The following is an 11,044-nucleotide window of genomic DNA, read 5'->3' as shown; positions in this document are numbered from 1 at the left end:
GGAGAGGGAAAAGTCTATCTCCAACAGCCCCCAAACCCCCACTATTTATAGGAGGAGGGGAGGGGGGTGTGCCACCCCTAGGGTTCCCCCGTAGGTGGTGCGGCAGCCCCAGATGGGAGAGGGGGCGGCGGCCAGGGCAGGGAGGAGGGGTGGCGCACCCCTCTGGTGGGCCTTAGGCCCACCTGCGCTAGGGTTCCCCCCCCCCCCTCTCCCCTCTTCCTGCGCCATGGGCTGAGTGGGGGGCGCACCGGCCCACCTAGGGGCTGGTTCCCTTCCCCACTTGGCCCATCTAGCCTCCCGGGGTCGTTGCCCCCTTTCGGTGGACCCTCGGGGCCACCTCCGGTGGTCCCGGTGGTCCTGGTACGTTACCGGTGACGCCCGAAACACGTCCGATGTCCGAAACCATCCGTCCTATAGATCAATCTTTACCTCCGGACCATTCCGGAGCTCCTAGTGATGTTCGGGATCTCATCCGCGACTTCGGACAACTTTCGATAACCTTGTATAACAATTCCCTATAACCCTAGTGTCATCGAACCTTAAGTGTGTAGACCCTAGGGGTTCGGGAGACAGGCAGACATGACCGAGACACCTCTCCGACCAATAACCATCAGCGGGGTCTGGATACCCATGGTGGCTCCCACTTGCTCCTCGATGATCTCATCGGATGAACCACGACGTCAAGGATTCAATCAATCCCGTATACATTTCCCTTTGTTTGTCGGTATAGAACTTGCCCGAGATTCGATCGTCGATATACCTATACCTTGTTCAATCTCGTTACCGGTAAGTCTCTTTACTCGTTCCGTAGCACGTCATCGTGTGACTAACTCCTTAGTCACATTGAGCTCATAATGATGTTCTACCGAGTGGGCCCAGAGATACCTCTCCGTCACATGGAGTGACAAATCCCGATCTCGATTCGTGCCAACCCAACAGATACTTTCGGAGGTACCCGTAGTGCACCTTTATAGTCACCCAGTTACGTTGTGACGTTTGATACACCCAAAGCGCTCCTACGGTATCCGGGAGTTGCACAATCTCACGGTCGAAGGAAAAGACACTTGACATTAGAAAATCTTTAGCATACGAACAATACGATCTAGTGCTATGCTTAGGATTGGGTCTTGTCCATCACATCATTCTCCCAATGATGTGATCCCGTTATCAATGACATCTAATGCCCATGACCAGGAAACCATGATCATCTATTGACTAACGAGCTAGCCAACTAGAGGCTTGCTAGGGACACATTGTTATCTATTTATTCACACATGTATTACTGTTTCCTGTTAATATAATTATAGCATGAACAATAGACGATTATCATGAACAAGGAAATATGATAATAACTATTTTATTATTGCCTCTAGGGCATATTTCCAACAAATAGAGCCTATGGCTCAAGCATAGGGGACGGTACTCATCTTTTCTCTATCTTCTGTCGTGGTCGGGCATTGAGTCGTACTCAACCTCACACCTTGTAATACAGGCAAGAACCCCTTCTTAGCCTTATACATACTGAACTTCTTCAATATCTTGTCAAGGTATGTGCTTTTGAGAAAGACCTATGAGGAGTCTCGATCTATCTCTATAGATCTTGATGCCTAATATGTAAGCAGCTTCTCCAAGCTCCTCCGTTGAAAAACTCTTATTCAAATAGGCCTTTATGCTTTCCAATAGTTATATATCATTTCGCATCAACAATATGTCATCCACATATAATATGAGAAATGCTACAGAGCTCCCACTCACTTTCTTGTAAATACATGCTTCTCCATAAGTCTGTACAAACCCAAACACTCTTATCACCTCATCAAAGCGAATGTTCCAACTCCTAGATGCTTGCCCCAGCCCATAGATGGAGCGCTGGAGCTTGCATACAATGTTAGCATTGCTAGGATCGACAAAACCTTCCGGCTGTATCATATACAATTCCTCCCTATGAAATTCGTTCAGGAATGCCGTTTTGACGTCCATTTTCCAGATTTCATAATCATAAAATGCGGCAGCTACAAACATGATTCAGACCGACTTCAGTATCGCTACGGGTGAGAAGGTCTCATCGTAGTCAATCCCTTGAACTTGTTGATAACCCTTAGCGACAAGTCGAGCCTTATAGATGGTCACATTACCATCCGCGTCAGTCTTCTTCTTAAAGATCCATTTATTTTCTATGGCTCGCCGATCATCGGGCAAGTCCACCAAAGTCCATACTTTGTTCTCATACATGGATCTTATCTCAGATTTCATGGCCTCAAGCCATTTGTTGGAATCCGAGCCCGCCATCGCTTCTTCATAGTTCGAAGGTTCACAAGGTTGTCGTACCACTCTGGTGCGGAACATACCCTTGTGGACCTTCAAGGTTTAATGACAACTTGATCTAAAGTTTCATGATCATCATCATTAACTTCTTCTCTAGCCGGTGCAGGCACCTCAAAAACATTTTCTTGTGTTGCGCTACTCTCTGGTTCGAGAGGAGGTACAATTACCTCATCAAGTTCTATTTTCCTCCCACTTACTTCTTTTGAGAGAAACTCTTTCTCTAGAAAGGATCTGTTCTTGGCAACAAAGATCTTGCTTTCGGATCTAATATAGAAGGTGTACCCAATAGTTTCCTTAGGGTATCCTATGAAGACGCATTTTCCGCTTTGGGCTCGATCTTCTCAGGTTGAAGTTTCTTCACATAAGCATCGCAACCCCAAAAGGTCAGAAACGGCAGCTTAGGTTTCTTGCCAAACCATAATTCATACGATGTCGACTCAATGAATTTAGACGGTGCCCTATTTAAAGTGAATGCGGTAGTTCCCAATGTATATCCCCAAAATGATAGCGGTAAATCAGTAAGAGACATCATAGATCGCACCATATCCAATAAAGTGTGATTACGACATTCAGACACACCGTTACGCTGCGGTGTGCCAGGCGGCGTGAGTTGCGAAACAATTTCACATTTCCTTAGGTGCGTGTCAAACTCGTGACTCAAATATTCTCCTCCACGATCATATCGCAAGAACTTTATTTTCTTGTCACGTTGATTCTCTACCTCACTCTGAAATTCCTTGAACCTTTCAAAGGTTTTAGACTTGTGCTTCATTAAGTATACATACCCATATCTACTTAAATCATCAGTGAGGGTGAGAACATAACGATGGCCACCGCGAGCCTCAACACTCATTGGACCGCATACATCGGTATGTATTATTTCCAATAAGTTGGTTGCTCGCTCCATTGTTCCGGAGAACCGAGTCTTGGTCATCTTGCCCATGAGGCGCGGTTCGCATGTGTCAAATGATTCAAAATTAAGAGACTCCAAAAGTCCATCTGATGGAGTTCCTTCATGCGCTTGACACCGATATGACCAAGGCGGCAGTTCCACAAGTATGTGGGACTATCATTATCAACTTTACATCTTTTGGTACTCACACTATGAATATGTGTAACACCACCTTCGAGATTCATTAAGAATAAACCATTGACCAGCGGGGCATGACCATAAAACATACCACTCATATAAATAGAACAACCATTATTCTCAGATTTAAATGAGTAGCCATCTTGCATCAAGCGAGATCCCAATATAATGTTCATGATCAAAGATGGTACTAAATAACAATTATTAAGGTTTAAAACTAATCCCAAAGGTAGATGTAGAGTTAGCGTGCCGATCGCGATCACGTCGACTTTGGAACCATTCCCAACGCGCATCGTCACCTCGTCCTTTGCCAGCCTACGCTTGTTACACAGTTCCTGTTTTGAGTTGCAAATGTGAGCAACAGCATCGGTATCAAATACCCAGGAGCTACTATGAGCATTGGTAAGGTACACATCAATAACATGTATATCATATATACCTTTGACGTTGTCGGCCTTCTTATCCGCTAAGTATTTGGGGCAGTTCCGCTTCGAGTGACCGGTTCCCTTGAAGTAATAGCACTCAGTCTCAGGCTTGGGTCCTTTCTTTGGCTTGTTCCCAACAACTAGTTTACCGGGCGCGGCAACCGCTTTGCCGTCCTTCTTGAAGTTCTTTTTACCATTGCCTTCCTTGAAATTAGTGGTCTTATTCACCATCAACACTTGATGTTCTTTCTTGATTTCTACCTCCGCAGATTTCAGCATTGAATACAACTCGGGAATAGTCTTTTCCATCACTTGCATGTTGTAATTCATCACAAAGACTTTATAGATAGGTGGAAGCGACTGGAGGATTCTGTCAATGACGCATCATGCGGAAATTCAACTCCGAGCTGAGTCAAGCGGTCGTGCAACCCAGACATTCTGAGTATGTGCTCACTGAGAGAACTATTCTCCTCCATCTTACACCTAAAGAATTTGTGGGATACTTCATATCTCTCGACCTGGGCATGAGCTTGAAAAACTAGTTTCAACTCCTCGAACATCTCATATGCTCTGTATTGCTCCAAAGGCCTTTGGAGCCCTGGTTCTAAACTGTAAAGCAGGCCGCACTAAACCAGAGAGTAGTCATTACTCTGCGACTGCCAGGCGTTCCTAATGTCTTGGGTTGCCGCGAGAACGGGAGGGTCACCTAGCGCCGCATTAAGGACATATGCCTTCTTGGAAGCAGTGAGGATGAGCTTTAAGTTACGAGCCGAGTCCGCATAGTTGCCCCCATCATCTTTCAGCTTGGTTTTCTCTAAGAACGCGTTGAAGTTGAATGAGACATTTGCGTTGGCCATTGGACCTACAATATTTGTAAAGACAATTTAGACTAAGTTCATGGCAATTAAGTTCATCTAATCAAATTATATAATGAACTCCCACTTAGATCGACATCCCTCTAGTCATCCAAGTGTTACATGATCCATGTCGACTAGCTCGTGTCCGATCATCACGTGAGATGGACTAGTCATCAAAGGTGAGCATCTCCATGCTGATCGTATCATCCACACGAATCATGTTCGACCTTTTGGGCTCCCGTGTTCCGAGGCCATGTGTGTACATTCTAGGCTCGGCGAGTCAACCTAAGTGTTTTGCGTGTGTAAATCTGGCTTACACCCGTTGTATGCGAACGTTAGAATCTATCACACCCGATCATCACGTGGTGCTTCGAGACAATGATCCTTCATAATGGTGCACACTTAGGGGAATACATATCTCAAAATTTTAATGAGGGATCATCTTATCTTTTCTACCGTCGGTCTAAGCAATAAGATGAAAAACATGATAAACACCACATGCAATCATATAGTGACATGATATGGCCAATATCATCTTGCTCCTTTGATCTCCATCTTCGGGGCACCATGACCATCATTTTCACCGGCATGACACCATGATATCCATAATTGTGTCTCCGTGAAGTCATCACGCCAACTATTACTTCTACTACTATAGCTAATGTTTAGCAATAAAGTAATGTAATCACATGGCGTTGCATCTCATACAATAAATTAAGACAACTCCTATGGCTCCTGCCGGTTGTCATACTCATAGACATGCAAGTCGTGAATCCTATTACAAAAACATTAGCAATCTCATACATCACATATGTAACATCACATCCTTTTGGCCATATCACATCACATAGCATACCCTGCAAAAACAAGTTAGACGTCCTGTAATTGTTGTTGCAAGTTTTACGTGGCTGATTTGGGTTTCTAGCAAGAACGCTTCTTACCTACGTGACAACCAGAACATTGATATGCCAATGCTATTTAACCTTTATAAGGACCCTCTTCATCGAATCCGATCCGACTAAATTGGGAGAGACAGACACCCGCTAGCCACCTTATGCAACAAGTGGATGTCGGTCGGTGGAACTAGTCTCACGTAAGAGTACGTGTAAAGTTGGTCCTGGCCACTTCATCCCACGATGCCGGCGAATCAAGATAAGACTAGTAACAGCAAGCAATTGACAAAATCATCGCCCACAACTTTTGTGTTCTACTCGTGCATAGAATCTCGCATAGAACCTCGCTTTGATACAACTGTTGGTGAACGTAGTAATTTCAAAAAAAATCCTACGTCACACATGGATCTATCTATGGAGAAACCAGCAACGAGCAAAGGGGTAGAGCATCTTCGTACCTTTGAAGACCGCTAAGCGGAAGCGTTGCTAGAACGCGGTTGATGAGGTCGTACTTGCAGTGATTGAGATCGCAGTGGATTCCGATCTAAGCGCCGAACAACGGCACCTACACGTTCAATATACGTGCACTCCGGTGACGTCTCCAACGCCTTGATATAGTAAGGAGGGAAGAGAGGTTGAGGGAGAGCTCCGGCTGCACGACGGCGTGGTGACGGTGGAGCTGCGTGGTACTCCGGCACGGCTTCGCCAAGCGCTATGAAGGACGAGGAGGAGAGGAGGTAGGGTTGCATCGTGGAGAGGTGGAATTGTGTTATGTGCAGCCCCAAAACCCTCCACTATATATAGGAGGATAGGGAGGAGGGTTTCCACCCTAGGTGGTGCGGAAGCCCTAGATGGGCAAGGGGGCGGCGGCCAAGGGTGGAGGAGGTGGCGCCCTAGGGTGGCTTGCCACCCAAGGCAAGCCCACCATGCCTAGGGTTAGCCCACCCTCCCTCTCTTGTGCCTTGGGATGATGGTCGTGGAGCACTAGCCCACTTAGGGTTGGTTCCTATCCACTTTTGGCCCATGTACCCCTTCGGGGCAGGTGGCCCTTCCCGGTGGACCCCCAGAACCCTTCCGATGGTCCCGGTACATTACCAGTGATTCCCGAAACACTTCCCGCGACCAAATCCTCACTTCCTATGTATGAATCTTTACCTCCGGACCATTTCGGAGCTCCTCGTAACATTTGGGATCTCATCCGAGACTCCAAACAACCTTCGGTAACCACGTATACTATTCCCATATAACCCTAGCGTCATCAAACCTTAAGTGTGTAGACCCTACGGGTTCGGCAACCATGCAGACATGACCGAGACACCTCTCCGGTCAATAACCAACAGTGGGGTATGGATATCCATGTTGGTTCCCGCATGTTCCACGATGATCTCATCGGATGAACCACGATGTCGAGGATTCAATCAATCCCGTATGCAATTCCCATTGTCTACCGGTATGATACTTGCCCGAGATTCGATCGTCGGTATCCCTATACCTTGTACAATCTCGTTGCCGGCAAGTCTCTTTACTTGTTCTGTAACACATCATCTCGTGGCTAACTCCTTAGTCACATTGAGCTCAGTATGATGATGTATCACCGAGTGGGCCCAGAGATACCTCTGTGTCAACGGAGTGACAAATCCCAGTCTCGATTCGTGCAACCCAACAGACACTTTCGGAGATACCTGTAGTGCACCTTTATAATCACCCAGTTACGTTGTGACATTTGATACACCCAAAGCACTCCTACGGTATCCGGGAGTTGCAAAATCTCATGGTCTAAGGAAATGATACTTGACATTAGAAAAGCTTTAACAAACGAACAACACAATCTAGTGCTATGCTTAGGATTGGGTCTTGTGCATCACCTCATTCCCCAATGATGTGATCATATTATCAATGACATCTAATGTCCATGGTCAGGAAACCATGATCATCTGTTGATCAACGAGCTAGCCAACTAGAGGCTCACTAGGGACACATTGTGATTGATGATCCACAAGTATAGGGGATCAATCGCAGTCCTTTCGATAAGTAAGAGTGTCGAACCCAACGAGGTGTAGAAGGATATGACAAGTGGTTTTCAGCAAGGAAATATCTACAAGCACTGAAATTATCGGTAACAAGTGATTGTGTGGTGAGATGATTCGTAGCAAGCAACAAGTAACAAAAGTAGCAACGGTGTAACAAAGTGGCCCAATCCCTTTTGTAGCAAGGGACAAACCTGGACAAAGTCTTATAGGAGGACAAACACTCCCGAGGAAACACGGGAATTTCTATCATGCTAGTTTTCATCATGTTCAGATGATTCGTGTTCGTTACTTTGATAGTTTGATATGTGGGTGGACCGGCGCTTGGGTACTGCCCTTACTTGGACAAGCATCCCACTTATGATTAACCCCTCTCGCAAGCATCCGCAACTATGAAAGAAGAATTAAGACAAAGTCTAACCATAGCATTAAACTAGTGGATCCAAATCAACCCCTTACGAAGCAACGCATAAACTAGGGTTTAATCTTCGGTCACTCTAGCAACCCATCATCTACTTACTACTTCCCAATGCCTTCCTCTAGGCCCAAGTAATGGTGAAGTGTTATGTATTCGACGTTCACATAACACCACTAGAGGAAAAACAACATACAACATATCAAATTACCGAACGAATACCAAATTCACATGACTACTATTAGCATGACTTATCCCATGTCCTCAAGAACAAAAGTAACTACTCATGAAGCATAATCATATTCATGACCAGAGAGGTAATGAGTAGCATCAAGGATCTGAACATAAACTCTTCCACCAAATAATCCAACTAGCATCAACTACAAAGAGTAATCAACACTACTAGCAACCTTACAAGTACCAATCGGAGTCGCGAGACGGAGATTGGTTACAAGTGATGAACTAGGGTTTGGAGATGAGATGGTGCTGATGAAGATGTTGATCGTGGTGAGTCCCCTCCGATGAGAGGAGTGTTTGTGATGACGATGGCGACGATTTCTCCCTCCGGGAGGGAAGTTTCCCCGGCAGGATCGTCCTGCCGGAGCTCTAGATTGGTTCTGCTCAAGTTCCTCCTCGTGGCGGTGGCGAATCCACGAAAAAGCTCCTCCCTGGTTTTTTCCTGGACGAAACCCTTCATATAGCAAAAGAGGGGGCAAGTGGGCCAGCAGGTTGCCCACAAGCCCTCATGGCGCGGCCTGGGGGTGGTCACGCCATGCAGGCTTGTGGCCAACCCCTGGTGCCCCTCTAGCACTTCTTCGGCCCAGTATTTTTTATAAACCCGAAAAAAAATCCTCGTTGATTTTTACAGTGTTTGGAGTTGCGCAGAATAGGTATCTCAACTTTGCTCCACTTTCAGGCCAGAATTCCAGTTGCCGGCATTCTCCCTCTTCATGTAAACCTTGCAAAATAAGAGATAAAAGGCATAAGAATTGTACTGTGAAGTGAAATAACAACCAAAGAAGCGATAAATATCAACATGAAAACATGATGCAAAATGGACGTATCAACTCCCCCAAGCTTAGACCTCGCTTGTCCTCAAGCGAAAGCCTAGCTCAATAAACAAGTCCACATGTTTAGGGAGAGAGGTGTCGACAAAACAAGATACGAACATGAATGCATCATGATTAAGATCAGAACAGCAATACCAACATATAATCTCTCATGCTAAAGTAATAATTCATTCACAAAGTAAAGCATGGATCAAGAACCTTACCGAGAAGTAACAACCGATAGCCTTTAGTCATTGAAGCAACTGCAATTTATCACAACATCAGAAAGAGTCAAATAAGAGCTTGTAAAGCAAATCCACATACTCAATCATTCTTTCATTCTCTACAATCGCTACAACTCACGTGGTACTCATGAGATCAAAGTTTCAGCTGGACACAGAGAAAGATAGGGGCTTACAGTTTTGCCTCCCAACTTCTTACCTCAAGGGTAATGTCAACAATAATAATTCATGAATGCCTACCTCCAAGTTGACATATGAATATAGATCTTTCCCTAGCATATGACGTTAGCCAAGATAAAGGCGAAATAAGGAATTGGTGAAGATCACAATGACTCTTTCAGGGACAAAAAGTAAAGGTACAAGATGGGCCCTTCGCAGAGGGAAGCGGAGGTTGTCATGCGCTTTTGAGATTCGAATGCGTGTCCTCTTAGTGTGGAGGAACGTCACTTTATATTGCCTCCTGTGATAAAGAACTTTATTATGCAGTCTGTCGCTTTTATGTCTTCCTCATCACAGGTTCGTACAAAGCTTATTTTCCACACACTAATAGATCATACATATTAGAGAGCAATTTTTATTGCTTGCGCCGATGACAATTTACTTGAGGGATCTTATTCAATCCATAGGTAGGTATGGTGGACTCACATGGCAAAACTGGTTTGAAGGTTTATGGATGCACAAGTAGTATCTCTACTTGGTGCGGGAGGTTTTGGCTAATATGAGGTGGAAGCAATCATCACATGCTAAGGGATCTCTAATCATATAACATTGTTCGGAACCACGCAAACACAATTCATTATGTTGTCTTCCTTGTCCAACATCTACTTCGAGGCATGCAATAGTTTAGTGACTGTTTACAATCATAGATGGGTCAGAGATGATGTATTTATATGTGAACCTCTCCTTCGTTATCACTTCCTATTAATTGCAACAATGACCAAGGTCTATGTTTGCCTACCCTCAACGAGTTTCAATCCTCATTCTTTTTACATGTGAATCCATCACTTCCCATAAGATCATTACATGATCTTTCATGCTTTTGTTCTATTCTCACTCTTTTGATCATGGCAAGAGGCAAAGCCCTTCAACTAAGACACTCTTTATTATATGGCTCACGAGCAAGAATACATTGGGGGTGACACAAAACTGAAGACTAAAACACTAAGAATTTTAAACTACTAGAGAAAAAGAAAACTGAAAAGGAAAACTAAAACAAAGGCAAGGCAAAAGATGTGATGGTGATACGATACCGGGGCAACTCCCCCAAGCTTGGCACAAGCCAAGGGGATTGCCCATACCCATGTTTAGTTGTCTTCCTTTGCTGGTGATGGTGGTGGAGTTGTTGCAACATGAGTTTGATCCTCCATCTTCCAAGGCATAGGTGCTCCATCATGGAAAGATGAACGAGTCTCCGGAATCCTCAAATCTGCAGCCAACCGTATTGATTTAAATCTATACTCATACTCACAGTTTTGGTTCTACAGGTCATAGATCTGGGCTTGGAGTTGATCAATCCTGTCATAGAGCCTAGAGAGATGCTTCCCAATGTCATTGGCATCAATCCTGTGCTTGTTGGTGAACTCCGTGATCATCATGTGGTTGGCGTTGAATCCACACTCCACCATCCCTTGGCACTTTAAGACTTGTTGCTCCATTGCTTCGAGCCTCGTCTCCATGCTTCCGGTCATCTTAGGACCCTCAACATCACGGATGTGCAACAT

This window comes from Hordeum vulgare, chromosome 7H, assembly GCF_904849725.1.
Source record: "Hordeum vulgare subsp. vulgare chromosome 7H, MorexV3_pseudomolecules_assembly, whole genome shotgun sequence".
NCBI classification, from domain to species: Eukaryota; Viridiplantae; Streptophyta; class Magnoliopsida; order Poales; family Poaceae; genus Hordeum; species Hordeum vulgare.
The sequence above is the reverse complement of the archived record's forward strand: the minus strand, read 5'-3'. Positions refer to the sequence as shown.